The sequence below is a fragment of the Rhinolophus ferrumequinum genome, chromosome 20 (genome assembly GCF_004115265.2).
Source record: "Rhinolophus ferrumequinum isolate MPI-CBG mRhiFer1 chromosome 20, mRhiFer1_v1.p, whole genome shotgun sequence".
In the NCBI taxonomy this organism is placed as follows: Eukaryota; Metazoa; Chordata; class Mammalia; order Chiroptera; family Rhinolophidae; genus Rhinolophus; species Rhinolophus ferrumequinum.
The window spans coordinates 9,042,043-9,051,361 of NC_046303.1; positions in this window are offsets into that span (position 1 = coordinate 9,042,043).

Here is a 9,319-nt window from a genome sequence, read left to right on the forward strand (position 1 = left end):
CACACTAGAAAACCCTGCTCTAATGAATGGGAAAGGACTGGATGACGCCTCTCGGGGACGCTCCATTCCGGCAACACTTACCCATAGGTCACTATTGGGAAGTGAATTTTGCGGAGTCCCTTCTTGTGTCTTAGAGGACATTGCTTCAGTGGAACTTGCAAGGAGCAAAGCACAAATACGGTAATTTTCCACCAGAACATCATACAGCTTTTTTGCATTGTATTTGCCAAATAAGCGAGTTATGGGTCATTTAAATATTTTGAAGCTGTATACTAGACTGGGCTTGGACCTGTTTCAATTTAGAGGTGGAAAAAGAGTGAAATCCTTTGAAATGGGACTTCCTTTTGTAAAATGACTATGTCTGGAAGAAAATAGATAATTCAGTGATGTGTGTGGATTTTAAAATTTCATTTTCCACTTTATTGCTTTTGTTCGGCCCCAGGAACGCTCCCTCTTCTCCTTCTGTTAGAGAGCAGGTAAGGATCAGCTCTGGGTCACACATCACCTGTTTCTCTTCTGCCTTCCCTTTCTCTTCCTCCAAGTAGAAGTTTCTGATTTAAATCAGTAAAAACGGCCTTATGCAGAAAAGGAGGAGCTGCTTTTATACTTCATTACATTCTTAAATCGGTCTTTATTTCACAGTACTGTATCAGTACAAACACATTTTTACATTTGAAGGTGAAAAGGACATTATAGAAAGGTCTTGAAAACTCTTTTAACTTTCCTCCCATGAGAGAAATTTTAAAATTCTGAATGAATCAAAGAGTTAAAGACTTTTTCTCTTAAAGATTTTGAGTCACTGTGGTGTGGTTAAAAGGTAGATTTTTGTTTTTTTGCAGAGATTGGTATTGGCTCTGTTTTCAAAGCAGTGTTTTCTGTACCCGACGATCTCTAACCCAAAATTCTAATTAAATAAGCAAGATGTTGTCAAAATGACTTTCACAGAAATGGCAGTGCTACTGAGTATTCTGTTTATGCAGGCATGTTTTTAATTCAGCATAATCTCCTTTCATTGATTTTTAAGTACCAGGGCATTTTTTTCCTGCATGCATATTTAATTTGAAAGAAGGTTGAAGCAAAATTTAGCTCATTCAGTTTTGTTCTGATTGTCCTTTAAGCTTTTGTACTTCCTATTTCTTAAAAAAAACAAAAATGAAAATAAATCACTGTGTCCAAGTAGATTTGACATCAGGCCATCAAAACTGATTTTTTAAAAAAGGCACCTGAAGGCCACTCTTCAGCTCCGCTTTCTGACCAGGTCACAGCTCTGGCTGTGTCCTCTGGGGGATGGTACCCTGCTTGCTGGCCAGGCCCCTCCGATCTTCACTCTTGGTATCTGCTTATTGACCAGAGTCCAGATGCAGAGGGCTCCCCCTTGCCCTAGAGCGTCCTCTTCCTAGCAAGTGCAGTTTGGTAATCCTTCCAGTCCTTTGTATCTGTGATGCATTTGCCTTTTTCTCCCCAAGACCTATGGCAGTCATTCTCAAAATTGCCTGCACATCGGAAATGACTTGGGGAGCTTCAAAACTGCTGAAGTCTTTTCCCCACCCCCAGAGTTTGGGATTTAATCCGTCTGGGGAGAGGCCTAAGGGTTAGAACTTTTAAAAATACCCAGGTGACATTTTAGGACCTAGCCTCCCTGCCTCACTTCTGGGTACCCACCCACTCAAATTAGAACTGGTAAGCAAGTTTCCCTCAGATACACATTCTCTTTCGTTAATAATGATGGACTATTCCTACTTTATTTCTGTTAATCATGGAACCTAGTGTTGACTAGACCCTTTAGGGACAGAATTTTGTGTTCCATTGGAGATACCTGCCATGGTGGTGGTGGGGCGGGCGGTGGGGGGGTGGCAGCATAGGTGCCACATATTTGTAAACCCTGATTAGAGTGTTGGTAAAAAATGGGAATATAGCAGTGAACAAAAAAGAATAAAAAGAAATTATTTTAAAATTCACTTTGACAGTTGAATATTAGTGCAGAGAATTATGTTTCTCTTTACGCATACTTATTTTCTTTTTCCTGGAATATGCTTTCTTGACCAGTTTTCACTTCAAGATACAACTCAAATGTCACCTCCTCTGTGAAGCCTTCCCTGACTTCCTACCCCTTGTTGCTGAGTGAACTGCCCTGGCTGCCCATGCTCCTATAACCCCTGTATTCCACACATTTAACGTGACTTTTTCTGCTGCATTGTGTCCTGACAGGACCTATGTCTTACTCCATTCCGAATCCACAATGCCACCTAGTGCAGTTCCTAGCAAGTAATAATACTGAGTTTTGAAATAAACCAATCTTGCTGCAACAATGCAGTACGTTCCTGATAGTACTATAATTTTTTTTAAAATGAAGAGAAATGGGAGATTGTGTATTCCAGCTGTGGAGATGAAGTAATAAGGAAATGCAGGACATCTTCTATTAAGATTAATATCATAGGAGAAAAATGTTTTTGATAAACAGCTAAACAAAATATAACCTCATATCCTGGCTAGGTACCTTGACACATTCAGATATGGCTAGTAAACAAATAATGACTGGAAAGCAATATGGCAATGACAAGATTTGTCTATTTCTAAAGGAAGGACGCTCATTGGCCTGGTTTGGGTTGTGTGGCCCAGATACTATGATGGCCAGTCCTGGACCCATTCATTGCTGGCCAGGAAGCAGGGAACTCTGGTTAGGAATTTGGTTAAAGTCTGGGAGGAAGGCATTCCCAAAGGATGGGGTGAGACCGGTGTGTTGTTGCTAGATGAGAATGTGAGACAAAACAGATGACAGCAGTCACGATTACATCGTCATAATTGGGAGAACTAAATTGGAATCCTGGGTCCATCCTTTACAAACTGTGAGACAAGGCATCTTTTTTAATTTGAGAATTAGTTTTCTTGTCTCTCAAAAGGATATGTCTCCTAGGGTGGTAACTAAAACAGAGAGAGAAATAGATTTCCACAAACACAGCAGGCAATTTTAACATTCTTCTCTTAGAAACTGATATAATGATCAGGGGGGAAAAAAGATCCGTAAGAGTAGACATGATTTGAGTAATCAGGAAAGCAATCCTGACTTAATGGTCGTGTATGGAACAAATGTGCCAGAAACACAAAGACCACACATTCTGTTCAAAACGGGGGACATTTCCAAACTGACAATGGAGCGTGAGTTCCAGAAGGGCCTGAACTTTTGGTATATTTTGTTCACTGATGTAACCCAAGCACCTAGAACAGTACCTGACGTATATATGTGTATAGACCACATTGTCAAAATCCAGTTGTTTGTTGATAGCCGTTTCGGTAGTTTCTCATCCTGGCTATTGTGAAGGCAGTGGACCCGGGAGTTTTCATATCTCTTTGAGACCCTGATTTTGGTTTCTGTCTACATTTCTTATCTAGGTTCTCTAGTCCTAGGGGGCTTCACCTTCATAATCAAACATGTCTGTTGGATTATTTTCCCCAGCCAGAGGATCAGGTCTCTTTCTGAAATGAATTCTCTAGTGAACTTAAATACACAGCTTTACATAAAGGACATCTCCCTCCATTTCCCTTTCCTTAATCATAGTGTCCAGTGCAGATGAGCAAACCATTTTTAATGCTGACAACCTCTGAGATTTTCCTTTTAGTGCTTTTCTTTCCAGGTGTCTCCCCATGCCCTCCAGGATAATTCCATGCCGTTCCTCTCTGCTTTTCATTGAGAATAGGAATAATTCATCCAAACATGAGAGAAAAAAGGCTTTTGGGGGGAGTGAGGAGAAAAATCAATCCCCTGTCAAAATAGTCTGTCTCCACATCTGCCCCTTTCGCTCAGCCTTTGCTTAAAGTGGGCCCTGCTGGGTGGGAGGGGCCCGGGGCTCAGCTCAGCAGAGCGTCTGTCGCTCCCACCAGAGCCCAGGATGCCTTCTGAGCTGAACAGGAAAATGACTAAGTGATGACAGAGAAATGACTGCCAGTGCCAAGGAGTATTGCCATGTCTGAGAATATGCAGCACTGGCTTTGCAGATGGTGTTTTCACAATGAGCTTTGTCTCCCTACGGAGGATTATGGGTGACCTGAAGTTTTGATGCCTGTCCAAATGCCCAGGCATCCACTGGTTCCGAGAGTCGTAGGCTTTTGTACTGGGGAAAGAAAAAAAAAAACCCTTGAGAGTGAAAAGCAAAATAGTAGGCTGTGAGATTGGTTTTGGGAGGATAGGAAAGTTTCAAGAATTCCAAGGCTTGTGGGTGAATGCTCAGGAAAGAATCCTGGACTTGCTCCCGAAGACTTAAGTATTACTCTCTGCTCTGATACGAGCATCCTACGTGACCTTGGGCAAACGACTGGACCTCTCGGGGCTTTAGTTTTCTCATCTATAAAGTGAGGACATTGAGTGGGCTCAATAATTGTTCAAATCGTGTTTCCAGGGGCCGGTAGTTGATAAGTTGGGGAAATGCTGGGATAAATGACTTAAAACAGAATTGTTTAGTGATGACCTTCTCAGAACCTTGAATATGCAAGATGCACCATGACTTTTCAGGACAAGAGGAATGTGCACGTTTTCATAAGCAATCAAAAGGCCCGGAGTGGAGCAGATGGCAGTCAGGCCATTTACAGCTTTATTGGTGCTAATGATACTTGTTCTGGTCATTTAGTTACACGGTTCAAGAAGGTGGTACCCTGTTTCCCCGAAAATAAGACCTAGCTGGACCATCAGCTCTAATGTGTCTTTTGGAGCAAACATTAATATAAGATCCGGTATTATATTATATTATTATATTATATAAGACCGGGTATTATATTACAGTAAAATAAGATCGGGTCTTATATTAATGTTTGCTCCAAAAGACGCATCAGAGCTGATGGTCCGACTAGGTCTTATTTTGGGGGAAACACGATATAAAGAAGAGCAGCACAAGTCCTGAAGGTATAGAGAGTACCATGAGAATAAAAATCAATAGAAATGAGAGTGTTACATTAGAAGGAGCGATGGATACATGGCAATTTGACTGACCTTCCCTTACGTGGAGGGCGTTAATGATGAGCTGGAGGTCATGGAGGGCCAAGTGAACCAAGAGTGACTGAAATTTAAATAATAAGGAAAAAAAACCTTACCTGTTGGCTCATGTCCTTACCGGTTCCAATGTCCTGTGTGTTGCTCCGTATTTCCATCGGGCGTCACTGATCATCTTCCTTCTGCCTGAAGGACTCCTTTTCAGATTTCTTGCAATGCAGGTCTGCTGGTGATGAATTCTTTCAGTTTTTGTGTGACTGAAAATATCTCTATTTTGAAATGTGACTTTGCTGAGTAAAGAATTCTAGGACGACAGAGTTTGTTTCGATACTTTAAAGATGTGGCTCCATTGTCTTCCTGGTCTCACCATTTCCTAGAATAAATCTGCCGTAATTCTTATTTTTTTGTTTTTCTGTAACATGTCATTATTCTCTGGATGCTTTTGAGATTTGCCCTTTGTCACTGCTTTGAAGCAATGTGATTATGATGTATCTTGGAGTAGTTTTCTTCATGTTTCTTGTGCTTGAGCTTTTTTTGAAATAGTTTCCATCAAATCTGGAAAATATTCAGGTATTTCTTCACATATATTTTCTGTCCACACCTCTCTCTCTCTCTGTTACCACTTTTGGAGTCTCCAGCTACAGAAGTATTAGGCTGCCTGATATTTTGGGAATCAGGAGGGAGGGGTTCTTTTTACTCTCTGTGTTTTATTTTGGATCATTTCTATCACTATGCCTTTAAGTTCACTAATCTTTTCCTCTGAAGTATCTCATCAGCTGTGGATGCCATCTAGTATATTGGACATCTCAGGCATCGTACATTTATCCCCTGAAGTTCTATTTGTGTCTTTTTTCCCTCCATGTCTCTATATAACTTCTGAACGTTTTAGAATACAGTTACAATCCATGTCTCTGCCTGTTCTCCCACCTGTGTCAGTTCTGGGTCTGTTTCTATTGATTGCTTATTCTCTTTATGGGTCATGTTTTCTTGCACATGTGACAATCTTTGGTTAGATGCTAAACATTGTGAATTTTATCCTGCTTGGTGCTATTTTTATATTCTTATAAATATATTTGAACTTTATTCTGGGATGCAATTAAGTTACTTTGAAACAGTCAGATCCTTTTGGATCTTGCTTTTATGATTTTCAGGTGGGTTCAGAGCCATGCTCAGTGTAGGACTACGTATACGCTAGAATTGAGGCATGACTTTCCTGGGTGCTCCACCCGATGTGCCATGGAGAATGTGTTTTTCTCTCTGGCTGGTAGGTACAGGCCCTGTCACAGCCCTGGGTGAGCACAGGGCACTGTTCTCTATCCTTCCAGATGGTTCTCACCCAGCACATGCTGCTCAGTATTGTGCCGAGTACCCGAGCAGGAACTTGTGCAGGTCACTCTCTGTGCAGTTCTCCCCTTTTTGCTATTCTGTCTTGCAAGCTGGAGGTCCCTTCATCTCCCCGGACTCTTTTTTCCCCCCCGGAATTCAGGGAGTCCACTGGGTTCTACCTGGACTTCGCTTCTGATGCTGCAGACTGTAAATTCTCTCAAGGCTGTATCGTCTCAGGGATCACTGTCCCTCACTGCCTCATACCAGTGACTTGAAAATTCTTTGTTTTATATTTTTTGTCTTTTTTTGGTTACTTCACTGGGAGGGTAAATCCCATTCCTTTTACTCTCAATCAAGTAGAAGCAGAAGTCTTTAACTTAAAATAATTGCAGAAAGTTCAAGTTGAACATAAGAAATGATTTTTTTTTTCCTATCACTATTAGAAAAACAAAAACAGGAAACTCAGGAATATTTTGGAGTCCTCCTGCTTAGAGACTTAATAAAGGGGGCAAGTGGCCCTAGTGATGGGAAGTTATTTATTAAGAATTATTTGTGAGGTATGAATAGAAAATAAATTCAAATCTTCATACAAAAGGATTAGTTATTGGCTTAACATTTTTCTGGGAAGCGCAGGGAGTTGGGCCAGACACATCTGTCACTCAAAGTGTGAATGACCAGCCAAATCCACATCTCCCCTTGACGGGAGGGCCAAGGCAAAGAGAAGAATTCCTCCGCCCCCAGCGGAAGTGATCGGAATGGCTGTTAGAGTCATGGGAACACCGAGCACGGTCAGATTAATTGCTGTTTCCAGGGAAAGCATTTAAGTTACTCTTACTGCTTAGTTTTGATCGCGTTCTTCAGTCTTTCTACAGTCTGCTCCCACCCCACCCAGCCCCTTGATTGACAGTTGTACTAGAATCATGTGCACTGGGGGAGGGACACTGTGTAGTCAAAGATTTACCTGTGAAATATGACAGAACTATTTGAGATGATTTTGCAAGATTTTCACCTACTCTAAAAATTCATGATTCTAAGGACCAAAATGGTATTGAAAGGATTTGAAAAATATCCATTACGGGGCTTCAGACAACATACAATAAATTAAGAAGGGATTCTTAAACCATTTCTTAAGGTTTTGTTGTTTTTCTGGTTGTTTAAATAATGCGTGCTTATCACTGAGAATTTGGAACATTGAGAAAAATCCCACTACCCAGAGAAAAGCCCTGATAACATTTCAGTGTATACCCAAATTGTTAAAGAACTTGATAGATTTTATTTTTAAAAAGGCCTGCCTGAATAAAGACTGTGGCTAATTCTTTTGAAGTTTCATATTTACAGACCAAGTTGAAGACCAAATCTTGGCATTTATGCTCCCAGTACTAGTGAGCAGATTTTTCAATTAATTATGACATGTGTGCACTTTTGAAGGTCTTATTCCTCTAATTACTTACTAGTTGCTGCTCTGCATTGTACTTTATTCAATAAAAATGCACATCATTAGTGTCCAGTTGCTACTGCTGCATCCTGTATCCCAAAAGGTTCACCGTAATACACACTTGATCTTGACATGTTTCTGAAGGATCTGAGAGATGAGCAGGAGTGGTGAGGTGTGGGTTGAGTGGAAAACCGTTAATTTTGCGTTGATTCTATTCATCCATTCCTGTAGTTAACGTCCATTTGCTTATCTATTTCACAACTTTATATTGAATACCTATTATGTTCCAGGCATTTACAGGGGAGTTAAGAAATAAATGTGAACAAAACACACAGGGTTTTCTTCCTCTCATAGTTTGAAGTTTAATGGGAGACATGGAAAAATAAATAAACAAGTCAATGAAATACAAACTGTGATAAGTGCTATGAAGGAAGCAAACAGAGCGTTGAGATTTATAAAATCTAGATCAGACCAGCTTCTTCTCGGCTTCAAACCTTCCCCAGCTGGGCATTCAAGGCCCATCACAGTGTGGACAACCCCTCCCGACATTTCCAGCTTCCATTGCCCCCAACACGCAGGCACACGCAGGTGCTCACGACTCCCAGACATACATGTAATGCCGAGGAGCTCAGAGGTCCACCTGCTAGTGACAGACAGTCTTTGAGTTCTAAGCAAGGCAGGGACAGTGTCATGCGGTGTACGCTTTGGATGGTAGCTGCTTAGTGGAGGGTGCAGGTGGAGCTGCTGGGGGGAGGCGTCAGGACCTGTTAGGAAGCATCAGCAGGGCTTCAGCAGCAGGATGGCATGGGCTGAAATGGAGGTGGGAGCATCAGATCGACAAGATACGGAAGTGCTCCATTCTCTAGGATTGACCTTGGCTTGGCCGTGAAAGAGATGTGAAGGACTCCAGGCCTTCTGGCCTTGAACAGGTTGGTGAACTGCCAGCTGAGGCAGTAAAAGTGGCAGTAAAGTGGTGTTAAGGTGGTGACACTACTATAATCAATATATAGATTCCTCTGGAGAAAAGTCAGAAATAATTCCTTCCTCTGGGGCTCGTCAGAGTCTTCTGAACGTATCTGGTCTTCTTGCCAGTGGTGCTCTCACATCTAAGGTCATGGCAAGAAAGGTGATTTCATAAGCCTCTAACCTGGGGTCTCACAAGGGTGGCCCACAGGCTGAATCTGGCTTACATATCAATGAGCTAATTTACCTTGCGTAGTGTTTTAAAACTGGAAATTTTGATTTCCAGCTTCTCTTCAAAAATGCGACCTGCTGAAATTCTCATAAGACAGCAATTTGCCCGAACGGAAGGGTGACTCCACCTGCACCCCTAATTCACCACAGGCCACCCCACTCCCTGATGTCCACCTAGACGACAGACTGAGAATCCTCAGCGACTGCCTTGTAGAAGGGCCCTTGTGTAATACGTGCAGGGGCTTCTCAGTCTGAGAAAATGGGATGTGTTTGGTTGGGACCAATCTTGAATGCTGATGGAAGTGATCCAGCAGAGAAGGAAGATTGATGCTGCCAGGGAGAGCAGATGGCCTGCAACTAGTCCTGGCGCAGCGCTGGCTGTT